The sequence below is a fragment of the Tachypleus tridentatus genome, chromosome 13 (assembly GCF_004210375.1).
Source record: "Tachypleus tridentatus isolate NWPU-2018 chromosome 13, ASM421037v1, whole genome shotgun sequence".
NCBI classification, from domain to species: Eukaryota; Metazoa; Arthropoda; class Merostomata; order Xiphosura; family Limulidae; genus Tachypleus; species Tachypleus tridentatus.
Genome location: NC_134837.1, coordinates 163386391 through 163405728, shown reverse-complemented (window position 1 = coordinate 163405728; position 19338 = coordinate 163386391). Strand labels below are relative to the sequence as shown.

Below are 19338 nucleotides of genomic sequence, written 5' to 3'. Positions count from 1 at the left end.
GCTAACCAAAATAGTCAAATCAAGCCTGATTCAAGAAGACGCGGCGTATATACATTATTACTTAAAATAAACAAGAAATACGTGCAGGCATAAAAAACTAATTTTAGTAACATTAACTTTTCATATATAATTCCCAGTAATAGCGTTATGAGCTTACTTAATGGAAACGTTGGTTTAGGCCCTGCATTAGCTATCATGCCAGACTTACCGTACAAGCAATAGATGCTATAATTACTTGATAAGAAAGGACTGACGGGCTTGTTAGCTTCGGTGGTACTAAAAAGTACTCGCACCCTCTAGTATTATTTTTATATATTAATTTTTTTTTAAACGTGTATGGTATCTTCGTGGCCTTCATTTAACATCTATTAAAACATCGAAGTATATATCAAACGTAAACCCATGTCCCTTTTTATTTCAGTAAAACAACGTACCATGTTTCAAAACTTTACCCTATTTTTACTTAAACCTCTACAGAAATACAAGTTCAGTTCAAGCCTAACTGCCGTCTAACAGTTTTAAAAAATGATTTAACCTCACGTTCATATGCCAAAACTAGTTATAATTCAACTATTGTCTTCACATTCTTATTGGTCGGTTTACCTTTGACGGGGTTTAATTTCTGAAGATCATATTTTTGCAGCTTCGAGAATGAGTGTCTTTGAAGGTAAACATTCTCTTCTAATTATTTTTCTCTTTATATATCACAGTTTGAATGCTGTTGACCGACTATTTTATAAAGCTTCACCCTATGCTTTAATATCATTGTCATACTTGACCTTAAAATAACTAATTACTGTGTAGCAAGTTTTGACCCAAAACCCAAAATTAGGAATTATAAAGGTTGACGTAGTTCACTCGTCAGTTAGTGGCAACTAGTTACTAAGATACATTTTTGTTCTCTCTACTGTAACAATAACAATAGGTAAATTTACAATAGCTTTCGAATAAGAAGCATATAACGCACGCTATACTTAATGTACACTTTTTATATTAATATGTAGCAAGTTGAATAAGTTGGGAACCAACAGTTTTCTTAGTAAAGTTCAAGGTAAAATTATTAGATAAAACAAATATATTTTTATATGGCGTACAACAATCTGAGTATAAACCAATACTAAAGAACTCAGTTGACTCCTTATTTTTGAAACCTCAGTACTGTTGTTTCAAGTTGTCTTCCGAGGAGATAAAAATTAACTAAGCGATTAGGTCGTCTGACACTAACCATTCGCAAAACCAAAGCACGTAACCACTTCTTATGCATTAATCCGCGAAGGTAAATCAACCAGAATTATCTTTTCTTTATCCATTTACAAACTTAATCTGTACACCTTCTCTGAAACTATTTATAAAAATAAGATAATTTTGGAATGAGTAAAGCCAAAGTTTGTAGTCATTTTCTTCTTACGAGACCGTAGCTCATTGGTAAGCTTATAGGCTTAAAACATTAAAAGTCGAGTTTCAGTATCCGAGGTAGGCAGAATGCAAACAACCTTTTGTGTAGCTTTGCCCTTTAAAATTGAAAACCAAACTTCCTCCGAAAATAGAAAACAAAACTGAGAACAGCGCCGTCAAACATGACATATCGGAAGATTTTCAGTTAAGTTATTAATAAGGTGTAATATACATTGATGGTTGAACCATTTAACAAATAAGGTGTAAAATATTTTGATCGTTGAAGTCAAATTTGAAGCATATGAATATTTATGTGTATCAAGAAATATTTATTTATCGTGTTAGCATGCAAATGAAGCGTATATTTTAAGTCAGTGAACTACTGGGTTCATTATGATGAAATGGTTTCGGATTCAAATAGTTTCTTTGAGTGCCTTTATCTTTGCATTCATGTTTACTCCATGCAATACAACAGTCAAGAAAAATAGTTATAAATTTGTCTCCATATAATAATAAAATGTCTAAAGCATAGACAGGTCTTATTCCACATTCATCGCCAAATCTGCATCATTAATCTAGAATTTTATGATTCTTTGTTTATTTCAAAGCAAAGCCATGTTTGGCTATTTGCTGTGTCCAACGCAAGGAATCAAACCCCAGATGTTACTCCGTAATCTTACTGCTATTCCATTAGGGAACGTTTATGATACAGAGAAATGTTAATTTTTTAATAAGTATCATTCGAAATATAATCACTTCTTACGTCTGCAAACTCAGAAGTTATCCCTCAGTGGTTCAGCGGTGCTAGGTTTAAGGACATATAACGTTATCATCCGGGATTCATTTACCCGCCGTAATAAAAAAATATATATATATATAATATCCTATTGTATAACTTGGCGCTAAAACAGCCAAACAAAACAATACAGCCAGGCTCTATATCATTCATAAATTGTTAAAAGCGCCATTTCTCGAAGAGAAGAACAGCTTATGTACAAACATGCATTATTTTAATTTTCCAATAAAAGTATGTATGATAAGAAATACCTGTGAAAAAACACCTGTTTCACTATTTTTAGAACTTTAGCCGAATATTGATTAACACTTGTAAGTAATTCATAAGAACATGGTCTCACTTAATAATATCTTGATTTTGTTACATGTAAACTTTAATGCTAGTAGGCCCAATTCCTAGACATGAATACCTTCATAAATTATGAATGATACGCGTAAAGTATCAACTAATCTGAACACGCTTTGCAAGCACGCATAACGTCACTATTTGCTTCTCATACACTACTTGTTAATTATTCATAAATGAAAGTAAATTTCAAGCGTCTGTTATACCTATACAGATATATTGCTGTTCATCTTACAATCTTATTATTACTCGTATTTAACATAATACTGGCTTTATGAAATATTATTCTATGTTGATGCATTAACGTCTGTTTTAAAACTCTCGTTTAATATTTCGATGTCTACTTTAGGTCAAGCTTTTTTCGGGCACAAACAGTTTTCTTTTTGCCTATGAATTAATCAAAACAGTACAAAAAAACTTTTTTTTATCTACTTAATATTATTAAGTTATATAAAGAGCATACATCATTCAATTGCATCCCGCATTTATCATGATTCACTTTCTTCAGATTTGCCCTGATTTCTAAACTTTAATACAGATACAGTGGAAAGAACATCCCATTCAAGTGTTTCTGTTTAATACAGTTCTTACACGAATGACGGGATGACTCTATTTTAAATTGGCTATCGCTACAAAGTTTTTAATTTTTTAACTACACCTTTTCCTCAGCCTGTTTCAATTCACTTGAACTGGAAAACTAGCGGCGAATGAAACCGTTTTTTCTACACGAACGAATCTTGAGGGAATCATTTCGTTCCATTAGGTAGAATCTTTGATATCTTACCATCTTGTCACCATGAAGACAGTCGTAGGCCATTAGGCTTAGCGCGCTGAGAGAGGATGTAGCCATAACTTTTTCAAACCTAATAGAAATGTCTTAAACGACCATGAAAACCAAAATAAGGTTCTGATTTCCTAAAACTTTCTTACATCTTAATTTCTTTAAAGATAAAAAAGAAATGTTACATTTACAACTGACGGTTAATAATATATGCATAAAACATTAGTAGCTTTACATACGCCATAACACAAAATGAACACATTAATATAAACCGTTATCAACGCAATTTACAATCGTTTATTAATTTATAATTTAATCCTGCTTTTGTATTTAATAGCATCTAATGGAAGCTTAACACCTGAACAATACGATTGAACGTAGTGTTACAGTTAATTTATGGAACAGAATTTCGACATAACTCATTGACTCGAGAAAGAGGTACTTTAGTAATTAACGGAAGAAATTAATAATGTTAAGTCATTGTTATTGTTTTGCAATCTAAAATTACGCAAGTCTTTTGACAAAATAAAATACACTAAGGATTCTTTTGTTTTTGTACAGAATTCATTGAAAGTCATCTGATAAGTCATCACGTATCTGTCATAAAAACGGCAGCTCATGAATAGAGAGACCGCGTGTGTTCAAGTGGAATTCTAACAACATATTATTTCACTGGTTGGCTGGTATCATGACTCTCGTTGCATGTTAATCACGTATCGCCGTGAGCTGGTATAACAAGCTGACATTCTCAGACTTAGGAGAAATTTCTTAACAGAAGAGTGCTTTCCTAAAAATCTTAATTTCCTCGTTTACCAAAGACACAGTGAATAAAATATTAACAAAATACATATAAAATCATCTTACGCTGTTACTTAATTTATAAAGAAGCGTAGCACATAACGTTATATGTCTCAATTCTGTCATGTTAATTAAAACTTTACTGTCAGCTTACACGTACAATAGTATTCCTCCAAGGTTAGGTTTGAAAATTGATATAAGTGTAAAAATCTGTGTTTGTTTTAGTTTGACGTAAGTCCATATACTTACCGCTGTCCCACTTCGGTGAATGTATAAAACATCGAAAGTTTAAATCTTTTGCAGGTGGACATAATTTGAACAGAAAATAAAATAATAAGGTAATTTGTGTCCTACACACAGTAAAATCAAAACAGTAGAACACAACACAATTTTTAATAATTTACGTCATTATTTAAAAAAAGGAACATTTATTAGATGAGTCATATAGAAAACAAGAGCTGCTAAAGTTATTTCAATACGTTAATAGGACATTTTGTATCAGGTCAGCTTAGTTGCTGGACTGTGATAATTTGTAAATGTGTGTGTGTATATATATATATACAAACGTTGTCTGAAGTTAGGTAAGAAGATTATTTTATCTCAAAACATATTAAAAAATGAATAAGTTTGTTTTGAATTTCGCGCAAAGGTACACGAGGGCTATCTGCGCTAGCCGTCTCTAATTTAGCAATGTAAGACTAGAGGGAAGGCAGCTAGTCATCACTCCCACCACCACCGCATTTAACATGATTCACTTTCTTCAGATTTGTCCTGATTTCTAAACTTTAATACAGATGCTGTTTATAGAAATCGAAGTAATAAGTTATATACAATGATAAGAATTAAGGTAATGTTGGAAATAATTGATTATACAAGAGGCCTATACCATACCATACTATACCATATGCTTTATCACAATTCCTATCACACCAAACATGCTCGCCCTTTCAACCGTGGGAGCGTTATAATGTGACGGTCAATCCCACTATTCGTTGGTAAAAGAGTAGCCTAAGACTTGGCGGTGGGTGTAATGACTAGCTGCCTTCCCTCTAGTTTTACACTACGAAATTAGGGAAGGCTAGCGCATATAGCCCTCGTATAGCTTTCCGTGAAATTAAAAAAATAAATAAACAAAAAAGTTTTGTCACGAAACATCAAATTTGACCTAAACAAATATTTTCAATCAATTTCAAGCAGGATAATTACTTCAGAGTGAGGTTTACTTATTTAACATGTATGATTCACGCCTGAACTGTCTTAAGTATACAATGTATTCTCAAGGTACACAGTTTATAATGTATATGTATGTGTTCTCCTAAACAACTTGTACACAAACATGTCTGTTGGTCGATAACTTACAGTGCCTGTAATAAAATATGAGCTACAGAAAAAAACTAAAACAAAAATACTGCTAATTAATGCTAGAACCCTTCTTTCTACTTTATACAGAAAATTATTTTTTTCAGTTCTTTAGACTGAGTGCTGAGGTAGACAAAAACATGAAATTACTAAATTTTGTGGATCCCACCAATAGTAAACGGTGTGAAAATAAGTTGATTGTTTATTGGATGAACTTATAAGATATAAAAACAAGCCGACAGTTTAGTGGCTGGATTAGGAAATATATAGACGTCATAGAAGAACACACTGTCGTAATCATAGAGGTAATTGAACACTACGGCTTAATGTTATTTAAGCGTATTATGAAATGATCTTCCTCCTCCTCCATAATTGATCCTGATGAAGGCAGAGCGTAAATTAAAAATTACAAGCACATTCATGTGTACAGATGAAAATATTTCTAGAAACTCAGAAGAAACAGCTGACAGGAATGTGAGAAAACTAATGTTCATAAATTAATATTACAGAAAAACATTACACTATCTTAAGGTGACTTTCCTCATAACATTCTTCATTGAAGTTGGTGCTTACCGCACAGATGCTGTTTATAGAAATCGAAGTAATAAGTTATATACAATGATAAGAATTAAAGTAATCTTGGAAATAATTGACTTTCAATATTATTTGCTCACTCTAAAATTAATGTGATTGGTTCCTTGCTTGAAACACATTTGAACAACCATTTTGAATCTTAGCTCCAATAAAGAGGTATATTTGGTAGTAGCTGGAGTAACCGTCACGTGAGTAGAAGTCATCTAAATGTTTAGTCAATGAAAGGTTATCTTAGGACATGAAAAGTTGCCTCCCTTATATATATGTAATTGTAAAAAATTGCAAAAAAACAAATCATAAAATTACAAAACCACAACATGTGAATGCGCAAATTTGCATACATCTCCGCATGTATCCAACAAAACTTTATTCCAAATTTGGGGAATATCCATCAACAGAGGGCGAAGTAGTGTGAAAAAAATAGCAAAACGAAAAATTGAAAATTCATATGTTCCTCCCCATTGACCCAGTAAAAATCTTTATCAAATCTGGTGAAACTTCATCAAGAGTAGGTGAGGAAGCTGTAAAAAAACCGCCCAAAAAACTGCAAAATATAAAACCTAGAACTTACAAATTTGTATCTACCTGTAAAACCAAACCTATATATCGAAGTAGTGGTGAAAACCGCAAAACACAAAATCCGAAATTAAGCCTCCATACCAATATAGGTGAACATACATCCATAACGTGCGAAGTAGTTAGATGGACAAGCAACAAAGAGTATTATTATTTTTATATAGATTACAATTAAAAACTTAATTTCCTTGACAACTAAGGTGTTGTTTATCAAATGCTATGTTCAGAAAATATTAGATATTGCCAGAAATTCGAACCCGCAATTCTCGGATTGCAAGTTGAGTGCCTTAACCACCTGGACACACCAGGCCTAAAATGTTCCATTTCATAATGTATTCTCACAGACACTGGATCAAGTATGTAAAACAAGTTGCGTTATTTTCTTTAGTTGGTCTTATTTAGTATTTTATCTTTAATCAACGATTTATCAACAAATTATAGGCTGCGATTTCTGTGTGTGTGTGTGTGTCATTAAAACGGAGTATGTAGAATCTAGGAATAAATATAGGTACAATAGAACTGTCTCCGCCTTATTTTTAAGATGAAGAGTTCTGGCTCACCCCAGTAGATGGCGTTTAGCAAGTGCTGTCTGTTCAAGCGTTCAATTTCCGGTCAGGGAGAAATAAATTAAGTGAAGAGCGCTGCTTCGGATTAGAACGCAAGCAGAGCTGCAAGTCTAAGGCCACTGTCATCACCGAGAAGTAAGCTTTGCCTTCTGTAGTGTTAGCTGCTTCTCAGAACGTGAGATAGCTTTATATTGTGACACCTGTATTAAGTCCGGTGCTATGGTGATGGACAAGAAAAGTAACCAGATTGTAGCTTTTTAAAGAAATTGAACCCATTCAAACAGATATGCACATTACATATTGTGGCATTTCTAAACTGGAGACCAGAAACTGTGTGTAATAATCACTAGAAAAATAGAAACTTGAAGACTAGTGGTCTAGATAGACACCAAGAGTTTAATGTAATTCAGGAAAACTGTAAGTACTTATATGTTGGTAGAAATCTTTTATGTACGGATTAATTATTTTCAAACTTAGCTAAGCTCAATTTATCAAATAAGTGCAACTACTCTAGAAGCTTCAGCGTAAGCTACTTGTTCTGAATGGTTGAATTGGGTGCGTAAAGTTTAAAGCTGAGAAACAACCAAGAGACCTTCTAACAGTACCTATAAATATGATTAGTACAGTTATTTACAATAACTTTATCCTAACAATATATAGAGTATCTCATAAATCTGGGCTGAGAACAACAAAATACAACGTGTGCCCAGCACGCCTGATGAGTTTGTTTTTTTTAATTTCGCGCAAAGCTACACGAGGGTTATCTGTGTTAAGCGTCGCTAATTTAGAAGTGTAACACTAGAGCAGGGGCAGCTAGTCATCCCCACCAACCGCCAACTCTTGGACTACTCTTTTGCCAATGAATAGTGGGATTGACCGTCACTTATAATGCCTCCAAGTATGTTTGGTAAATTTATGATGAAAGATACATATTTTCTTCAAATCAACTGAGCATTCTTTTCTGTGAATATGGATTTTCATAGCCCTTTATAAGATGTTTTAATAACGAATGTGATTTAAAAAGTTTTTCTGGTTTCTGAATACGTTAGAAAGAAATGTTTAAGTTCCATACTAGATTGTAGTTCAAGAACTTTTGAAATGTACCAATAAGAAATTAAATTACTGCTTCAGGATTCATTTGTATACTACAAACCGCTTTAACTGCACCTTTGTTTTTCCACATTTATCTTACTTATCCATTTTGGATTCAAGTTCAAAGAAATTTAAAAATAATATTTTATATCTATGGTTTTTATTCCCACAAGTCACTATCAAAGAAGCCTTTCGTGCAACACTAGAACTCTTAAACAAGGCTGGATGATGAAAAACAAAATATGTTTTTTGATATTCTCTTTATATATTCATAATTGAAACTGCTTTATGTCATTTTATTATAAAAATAGCTCACGTATATATGGTGTGAAAAAACTCTTTATCTCAAATTTCATTGAAACGAAATGCACACTTTGGACAAATACAGTGATAAGGGCCATAAGAACTGTACTTAAATATTATCTTTCCAGTTCGAACCGAATTCAATTAAGTTACTCACGACAAACTCAATTACTCTCTAAGTTAATCTTGAGAAATATTCGAATATTTTGTAATATTATATGATAGATTTTGAAGAAATACAAGTAAGGACTTAAACCTAAGACAAATCAAACACGTGTAATAACTATCCTCATTAAAAACCTTTATATTTACAGTCACAAATGATGTATCTCCTTTAAAGTCACAGATTACTTTGTCATGAGAAGGACCTTTTGTTAATATAATCCATAATTAAATATGGCCTAGTAATTGACATATTTAAACAGGGTATTATACCATCATTGTTGTTATACAATAGCCCTTTATTATTTTGCTATTGTATTTGTAATAGCTACCTAATCAGCACATGTAACTCTCATTAAGACCGTTTCATTATAGTTTTCCTATGCTCTTTATTAATTTTATGTCTGTATTGTATGATAGCGATGGCACTGCAAGTTTATAATGTAAAAATTCAGGTTTTGATCCTCGCTATAATCACAGCTATGATCCATTAAATATATTTTCCCTTAATAACAAACTTATATTTTTTTATCTTTTGTTTATTTTACAAATAGTGTCCACGGTAATAATATACTACTGAGGCACCAGTTCACAGGAAATATAAAACAACACACACGTATAACAAAGCCGTGACGTGAGAGTTTCTGGCTCGTTCGTCCACAAAATAACAAGTAGAGTGTAGTACTACACAAGAGAAAAAAACGTGATTTTAATTTGCATACTTGACACAAAAAACTTCTTATTTCAATTCGTAAACCACTGTGAGTATATTCAAGTTATCTTTGGATACAACTTCATTCAAAATATTTAAAATGTGAATGATTTGTAGCATATCCTTCCATAGAGAGCACCAATATAACTGTCTAAGGTAATAGTTGCATTCTACCTTACCACTAAGTATTTAAAGTTTAGAGTACGGTTATCTAGTAACCTACACATAGTAGCCATTGATCTTGTCCCCCGCTAGTACAGCGGTAAGTCTACGGATTTACAACGCTAAAATCAGAGATTCGATTCCTCTCGGTGGACTCAGCAGATAGCCCAATGTAGCTTTGCTATAAGAAAGCACACAGCATTGATCTTTATTTGTTTACAAATATAAATTACTACTCTTTCCTTCTATGTTTGTATAAGGTGTTCTTCCGATGTAAGAAGATACACGTAAACAAAAACAAATCACTGACGCTTTCCATCGAAACGAAGCTTTCTGTCCAGCATGTGTATCTATAACTAACTGCGAAACACAGCTTTCAAAACTTAGGTATTTTTAGAGTTTCTAGGGAGGGAAATATCTCACCACTTTAACTACATATTCACATATATTCAACAAAATTAATCGAAATTGGTTGCCAGGGTTTGACAGAAAACATACAAAAAAATATATCTACAAACATGAAGTTTATGTGGCCAAACACAATTATCATATCACGTGATATTTATATGATATTGATTTTTACTTTAAATATAGATGATAGGGGCTCTATGTTTCATATTTATTTCCTTACTATGAAACACTGAAGGCTTGAGGAAAAGTATTCAGGTTATAGATTTGTGATACAGTTTACAAATAATAGCATGCAGATATTCTACATACTAAACAACAGAAGAACAGGAGACACCGGAAAGTGACTCGTGCTACAAATACTTTAAACAAATGCATCATGTGGATCAGCGGTAAGTCTGTAGATTTATAACTCTACAAATCGGGTTTCGATACCTGTGGTGGGAACATCAGAGATGGGCCATTGCGTAGCTCTGTGCTTAACAACAAATTTAAAAAGCAAAAAGACAAAGCTTTAGTTGTAGCAATATTCAAAAGCAGGATATACTGGACTTGTGTTTTATAACAGAAGAAAAATGTTGTAGGTCAAACCACCAAGAAATTAACTACAGATATATACATATATACCATATATAACGTTTCGGACAATGCCCTTATTCAGATATCACTGAAGGTATATATCAGGTGAAACGTAAAGAACGGCGTTGCCCGAAACGTTGTATCGAGGATAGTATATATATCAAAATATATATATATATAGAGAGAGAGATATCTGTAGTTAACCAGTTGGTGATTTGACCTAAACATTTTTCTTTTATATCTTTCAACAACCACTACGCTTAATTTCCACCACAGTATTATGTTTTATAATATGCATTAACAGCGCCCTCACTAATACAAAAAAGCTTTCTAGATCAAATCAGCGAATTTTCAAATGCGACAGTTATAAAAATGCATTTCGTGATTTTTTGAACATATACAACTATTCAAATACTATTGTAGTATATATCTAAAAATATTCGAAATTATCTTTCTGCAAAGATAGTACACTTAGAAAAAGTTTCAATAATTTCATTGTTTGAATCTTTCGGAATTCAGACTGATCGTTTTAACTTGCAGGTTCTTAGGTTTTGACTGAATGAAACAGGTAAGCTGAGAGAGCCGTATTTTTAAATGCATATACCCAAATGATAGGTAATAATTGTCAGAATTTGTCTTGTTGCTCTTTATGGGTTATAAGATGTTAGGTTTTACTTCATACTATATTATTTATATATAATATATATATTTATGTACAAATTTTCAGTTGTTCATTAGCAATAAATATATGGTTTTGAAAGGTTTATCTCGTTAAAATAAGTTGGATACCGTTTCTTACCAACTGTGTGGAGTGAATTGGGAAAAATTTATGAGCAACAAATATAAATGTATACTCGACCAGTTACCCAAAAGTCAAAGTCTAGAAGTAAGATGACTAAATACTGATCATTTATCTTTTAAAAACAATCACTCGCCATACTACATAACTGGCCCAGCATGGACAGGTGGTTAAGGCGCTCGACTCGTAATCCGAGGGTTGCGGGCTCGAATTCCCGCCACACCAAAACTGCTCGCCCTTTTAGCCGTGGAGGCGTTATAAGTGATGATTAGTCCCACTATTCGTTGGTAAATTAGTAGCCCAAGAGTTGGCGGTGGGTAGTGATGACTAGCTGCCTTCCCTCTCTTCTTACACTACTAAATTAGAAACGGTTAGCACAGATAGCCTTCGAGTAGGTTTGCGCGAAATTCAAAACAAACCAAACTATACAGCTACGCGACTTATTTTTTATTGTAATCTATCCTATCTTATTAAAAATTTAAATACGATAAGAGTATCACAAATTTGAATACCCCTTTGAGTACAATGATAGTAGAATGTCACACTGTAAAATTAAGCCTTTTCTCGTCGTTGGTTCGTTAGGTCGCACTGTCTAATTGATCATTCTCTGGACGAGCACGTACTTAGGAAGAAAAACTGTAAATTATTTATTCGAGCTTTTATTGTCTTCATTACGGAGAGAAAATATTAAATGTGAGACTGGTTCTGGCAGTAAAGGGTTGTCTGCAACATTTGTAGGAAGGACACTCATTTGTACTCTCTTAACTCATAGAAACGAAACTTTCTGTCCAGCATGTGTATCTATAACTAACTGCAAAACCCAGCTTTCAAAACTCATTTATACTCTCTTAACTCATAGTGAGTGAGCAGGTGTGCTAGTGTTTGTTACCTTATTGTATTAAACAAAGAAGAAAAATAATAGCTCCTCTTTTATTGGTTATTTGTTGGTGTATCGCTGTTCTTTCAGTTAATATCTAACCATTACTTTATTTAGCAGCTTAACTTATTATTTATCGGTTCAACATAGTCAAGGTATTAGATGGCGTTCTATTCTTTAGCTACAGATGAAACTCCTTACCGGTTAAAGCCAACCTGAGTAGAACCCATCTCAATGTCACTTGTTAAATCAAGTGAACAATGTACTTTCTTTACAAGTTCGTTGCTACGCAGAGAAAGTTACTTTACGAATCAATTTGAAACCGTGTCTTGCTTCCATACAGTCGTACCCTGTCTTCTTCCTTTGCTGCAGTACTTGTTTAGTGTTTTTGTGCTTTTCTGTAAATAAATAATTATTTGTTCTTGTGAGATAATACTTTTATTCTAACTGTTCCACAGTTTTAGTCTCAGGAGAATCTCATTTAACTAGCCATTTCCTTGAACCACTGTGTTGGCTGTGGTGATCCTAGTAGTAGAGATATAATATTATAAAGGCCCCCACTGGCACAACGGTATGTCTGCGGACTCGCACTGCTAAATTCCGGGCTTTGATGCCCGTGGTGGGCAGAACACGGATAGCCCATTATGTAGCTTTGTGCTTAATTCTAAACAAACATTACAAAAATAATAGTTAAATGTTCTTAAAAATTACTATTTATTGATCTCATTTTTAAATAATACTATAAATAAGCGTTGATGTTCAGTCACTTTCCCATTACTTGTTAAAATGCACTGTTATTTTTATCCAAACCATGAAACAATTTTATATTCGATTTACTGAAATGCTTATATGAATAATTATGTAATTTGATCAAAGTAAAATCAACATATTTTGTAATTACTACTCTCAGAATTACTTCTTGAGTATTTTATCATTTTAAAATAGTCAAAAACCTGTTATGAGAGTGAAAATTACAAAACGTTTTGGCTTTGTTTTGGTAATTCTAAGAGCCCGTGAGAGAAAGCAAATGAGAACATGAAGAGACTTTTCGTCCAATACCAGGTCTCATCAGCTGGCTGGAATACGTCAAGCTCAGCAATTTAAAATTAAAACCTCTTATGCATAGGACATCTAGTCAGGCCTAGCTTAACATTTAGCGTGTCTGGACTGTGAACTTGAGTATTTGTAGTTTGCGTCTAATTGCTGCAACAATGCGCTCCGCACTTTGAGCCTATGGGTGGGTTATCAGAATGACAGTTGAATCCTAATATTTGATCAGACAAAGGTAGCCTAAAAGTTGGCGGCAGTGGGTAATGTCAAATAGCTACTTTTCCTTTAATCTATCAGTTGAAACTTAGGGACAGGTATATGCCTGGTCAACCCCTTTATAACTTTGCATGAAAGTATGAAACAAATAAATAAATGAAGTTTATTACAGTTAAATTATCATTCAAAATGGATAAGAGAAATACAAAGGTTTAAATTATACATAAGACAAAAAAGTAATATTTCCATAGTATATTTCATACTATGCCATTTCCAATAATACACCATGTTATATCATTCTTTCGATCGGCAGTCCTGATAGAAATAATGATATAACTGTTAATTAGTTCAACAAAATCTCATTTAGGATTTATAGTAAAACTTTTCTAATGGATCACGAAAAACCATCTTGTTTAGGTCCAAAGCATCATCTGTGCATCAGTGATTTGGAATTTTGCGTGTATGATGAACTATTAGTTATCCATTCAACACAACAATGTGTTTCTTTCTCATCAGCTACAAAACTCGCAGACAGATTCACAGAAGATGATGGCTGTGTTCATCTTATCAGGCTAATTGATCTTTCTTTAGCATCTTATTAGATTTACTAAAATTTCTCGTGATAATTTTGGAGACCCCTCTGATTACAGCAGGATTATTCTTTCTTAAAACACCTTACAACTCAGAAGTTTATCAAGCGGCAACTATCAACGGGTGTAAAATTGCATTAGTTATCGAGCAGCCATTATTTGTAAATAGCATCTGAGATGTTCGTTTATATTAAAACACTGCGTCGATGTGAAGATTGTGCCAAAATACGTTTACCATAAACAATAATTTTTCTCAACTTTTGTAAATGTTTATTTTTAATTTATTATTTTACTTATTGTTTGCTCACCCTTTCAGCCGTGGGAATGTTACAATGTAACGGTCAATCCCACTGTTCGTTGGTAAAAAAGTAGCCCAAGAGTTGGCGGGGGGTGGTGATGACTAGCTGCCTTCCCTCTAATTTTACATTGCAAAATTAGGGACGGGTAGCGCAGATAGCCCTCGTGTAGCTTTGCGCGAAATTCAAAACAAACCAAAACTTATTGTTCGAAATAACTTGCACTTTTCCTGCGTCCTACACTACCTAAGGATCAAGTCTCTCTTAAAGTCTGTTTCGTTTCGATATTATTTTGGTCTTGTTCAAAAACAACTTTTTTTCTTATCAGTTGTAATATTACTCATAAAACTGGCACACATTGTATGTGACCAGAGAGAGAGCAAAGTTTCAAATATTTACTTTATGTATGCACCACACGTATGTATTGATTTGGAAGAGTCTGCACCCAACAACACAGCTACTCTGTTTTACCTTCCGAAAAATAAAATGTTTACTTGACTGCAGGTCTTAGGTTGATACACATTTCAGACATTCTTTGGTCTTCGTTTCCTACCAAATACATTTTCAAAGGCAGTCCTCAATCATGTCAAATTTATAATTTTGTTACACTATTTCAGTAAGATAGCACTCATATCCCTTGTAAAGTATGCTTTCCATTCAGCTCATAGTTCTAGCACCGTACACTGTATTATGTTTTAGACTATTTATATTTTACATTTTCAATATATATATATTATATTTTGAGTAAATAAGAAAAATTAAAAGGTATTTTGAACATATTATCAAACTAAGAGGTCTTTATCTATAGACTTGCATTTAAAAGATAGACGTTCTTTAGGACATTCACCCCAATCAATGAAGGAGAAATTCCTAATTGTATGAAGAAGCGATCTTACTCTTACAATAGTGTGTTCGTGTTGACTTTGACCTTAGCACTAATAAACCCGTGATTTGAACTTGGATTTGAAACTAAAAAACCTGTAGCGGCCTTGCCCATATATATATATATCGATTGTAAAATGTATAGAAAATATTAAGTTTCTAACTTTTTTTGTTCACAACTTCCAATATCAAAAATTTGATTGAACACGAAATTTGATAATATTAGTAAACAATATATCTCTCACATTCTTGTTTAAAATACAAAAAGAAAAGAACCCTTACCTGATTAAGTAACGTAAACACCAGCAAGCCTATTACAAGTAAACGACTGAGTTTCTTTGTGACTGAAGAACATTGCTTTGAATGAACAAGTATGTTAGAAATCATGTACCGCCACTGCTGCAGGTGTTACTTAGAACTTACTTCTCTAAAAAGTTCGGCGAGCCACAACACTAGGAGAAAGTGTTCTTTGTGTGAATCCAGATCTGTACATAAGGCCCATCTCATATTTTCTGGGAAACGTTCAAGGACGCAGTGAGCCAGTTAGGATTCTGCTGCATTTCTTCCCATAGCTTCATCCCGTTTTATGTGCCCCCCTATCTCTTCTGTCCTTTTTATCCTCTCATATCTTCAAGTTTCCTTAAAGTACCTCAATAATATAGACGTGTGCAGGCTCTTTAGTGTACTACAGACCATATTCCCGACCCATGGATGTACTTGAAGTTCAGTATCTAGAAGCGGATACAGTAGTTACACGGAGCTATAGTAGTTAACCCTGAAAAGCATCTGTCAGACTCAGTGCTCGAGGTGTCGGGACTCCCCTTGTAATCAGATACTGCATACAGTTGGTCAGAGTTCCAATGTGTTTGTTTGTGTTTGAGAGAAAATGGCTTGCGTTTGCACACAAAAAAATTTGCAGAACAAACATGCGAGTGTGTGAAATTATTTCCTGTTGGTAGATGTAGAATTCATTTCTGAAACAAAACATTCCTTGGTTGTTCATACATTATCAGCATCAAATAAGACAATACAATAACTTATAATATTTTTAGTTAGGATATATCTTTTAAGACAACTCAATCTATATATAGACACTAGTATATAGAACGGTACTTTAAAATAACGTTTCCCTTGTAATGGCCGAACACAACCTACCAGTTAACGTGCCGAGCTGAGGGTCGGACGGCCTGAAGTTAGAGTTGCTACATGTCATTTAATACGCTCCACACACTTTTAACTATGTGGTGTTATAACTAGTATTTTGTTAAAGGTAGCTGTGTATGCGCCACGGTTTGCTAAGTGGTTACTTTGTTGATAAGCTCTAAATTAGGGGCGACTATGCTTAAATTTGGGGAGCTCTGACCTGGTTGTGTGTCACAGTTTAAGATAAAATACCAAATAAACTGATATCCTCCTGTAATCGTTATCTGTATGTTATTATAATTATTTGACTTATAACGGAACTACAGGTTGTTCGGAAAGTCGCTGTGCACTTATATATTTATTAACAGACATGTTTCAATATAGAATACAGGACAATTATAATCAGTGATGTCGAGAAAGTGACCCCCGTTGGCATCAATACAGACCTGGATCTTTCTTATTTTGTTTCTAAACACCGCTATCAGTTGCTGGCTTGAAATAGACTGAATACAATATGATTACAAAACTGCAGAGTGACTTTCCGAACACCCTGTATTACTACACATTCTAATTAAAGTTTGCATTTTTTAACTGTCTTGCTCAAAGATATGTGCTATAATGACACATTTTCCATAGGTTGGAAGGTTCTAAAATGTATCTAAAAACGGTACTTGGAATATTAGAAATATCTGCCACAGAAGGCTTACTCTTCGAAACATTTTCGCGTTAGAAACCATTTTAATTAAAAACTATGTTTGGTTTGTTTGTTTTTGGAATTTCGCGCAAAGTTACTCGAGGGCTATCTGAGTTAGCCGTCCCTAATTTAGCAGTGTAAGAGAAGAGGGAAGGCAGCTAGTCATCACCACCCACCGCCAACTCTTGGGCTACTCTTTTACCAACGAACAGTTGGATTGACTATCACATATTATAACACCCCTCGGCTGAGAGAGCGAGCATGTTTGGTACGAAGGGGATGCGAATCCGCGACACTTAAATTACGAGTCGCACACCTTAACCCACCTGGCCATGCCGGGCAGTCTATGTTTGGAGCTATGTTTCATACGGAAGCTCCTTTAACTTATTTATATAAACAGATATTTATTTTTTTAACACAACGTACAGAAGCTCAGGTTACTTAAGCTTCATCACGATGAGTAAATATTAGTGTGAATACTTAAACTAAACTTTAATATAAAACTTGATACAACCGAGAGTATCGTAGGTAAGATAGCTGTCTCGCTATTATGCTGATAAACACGAAGATAGTAGAAAAATTCGAATAGCTAGAAATACATCTGCCTTCCAAGAATATCGTTGTAAACTACTAGCTTAAAGAGAACAAGTAAGTTGGATTGAAAGCTATCAACTCGAAGTAGATAGCAGTTTTTGACTTATTTTACTGAGCAGCAAAGTTTTATTGGAAATAATTCACTTGAGATATATTACAGTTGCTGATTTAACTCAGTAATAAACGTGAGCAACATTGCATTGTAAGCTTGTCTCTCGAGTTAGTTACAATTGTTGATGTACCTCAGCCGTCAACAAAGTTTTATTGAAAGTAACTCCCTTGAGTTAGGTTACTATTGTTGATTTAACTCAATAAACAATCCAGTTATAATGTTTTAACAAGTTAAGCTTCATTAACAGAATTGACTGATCCAAATATTTTCAAAAATCTGGAATTACTTTATCTATTTATTGAGAAATATTTGACGAAAAAGGTGTTAAAGTGTTCGGTGTATAATTTGCTTCCCTTGCGATAAGACATATATTTACAACTGTTGCTTTGAACGCAAATGGACCCGACATGGCCAATCGTGCGTCTCGTAATCTGAGGGTCGCGGGTTCGCATCCCCGTCGCGCCAAATATGCTCGCCCTTTCAGCCGTGGGGGCGTTATAATGTAACTGTCAATCCCACTATTCGTTGGTAAAAGAGTAGCCCAAGAGTTGGCGGCGGGTGGTAATGACTAGCTGCCATCCCTCTAGTCTTACACTACTAAATTAGGGATGGCTAGCACAGATAGCCCTCGAGTAGCTTTGTGCGAAATTAAAAAAACAAACAAACTTGAACGCACACAAATTACATATACACATATCATTAATTCAGAGTATACCTGAACTTTTCTATAAAAGTTCACCATAAAACAAAATCGCTATTTTATATGTTCTTTATCTATACATAAATAAATTTACAAACCAAGTAAGATTTTTTTCTCCTTTTAGTTTTGGTTGTTATTAAGCACAGAGCTACACAATAACACAACTGTGCTCTCCTCACCGCAGGTATTGAAACTCGGTTTTTAGCGTTATAAGCCCTAATATTTACCACTAAGTGATGGGAGGATCTCCTTTTAAATATTTTGAAATATATGTGCATACTGCAAAAATAGTTAATCGGCATGAATATTGTTTTGTTTCTATGTCTTTAATTATTGAAAAAAAAAAGTGCTCTGGTTTAAAGGGTGGGAGCAGAAACAGACACCATTGTGTATTATTTGACTTGTTTTTGTTCCTGCCAGTTTGTTTGTTATAATATTGTTTAGAGTTAACCAAATGAACTAATGTTCATATAAGCTTCCGGAGATGGCTTCTTAATAAATCATCTGAATCAATCGCTTTTTGAAAAAGAATTTCCTTTAAACATCATTTTTAACGTTTTTCTTGTCAGTCACTTATCGAAAAATAAAACGTCGCAAGTGTTACAGTTGTACTCTTATATATAAATAATATTTCTCATTTATTGTTTTGTTTTTGGTTTCGCTTTAGAGTTGTTTTTTCAGTAACCTAAGCTAATATAAAAGGTATTGTCCTTATAATCCAGGGTCCTCTATTAAACACAAAGAAACTCTTGTTTTT

General features: G+C 33.7%; 1 protein-coding gene across 3 annotated transcripts in view; it reads left to right on the top strand.

Annotated features, from left to right (window-relative positions):
- Positions 1-19338, top strand: part of LOC143237646 (cadherin-like and PC-esterase domain-containing protein 1) — a 165985-nt gene that overhangs the window by 46121 nt on the left and 100526 nt on the right. Inside the window, exon 1 of one of the 3 annotated variants that reach the window (XM_076477134.1) lies at positions 7294-7627. The exons of 1 other annotated variant lie outside the window; for it this stretch is intronic. The gene's annotated coding sequence lies outside the window, so the exon portion shown is untranslated. Of the gene's footprint in view, positions 1-7293; positions 7628-19338 lie in introns of those variants that run through there. One more of the 3 variants, XM_076477136.1, reaches the window with a different exon arrangement.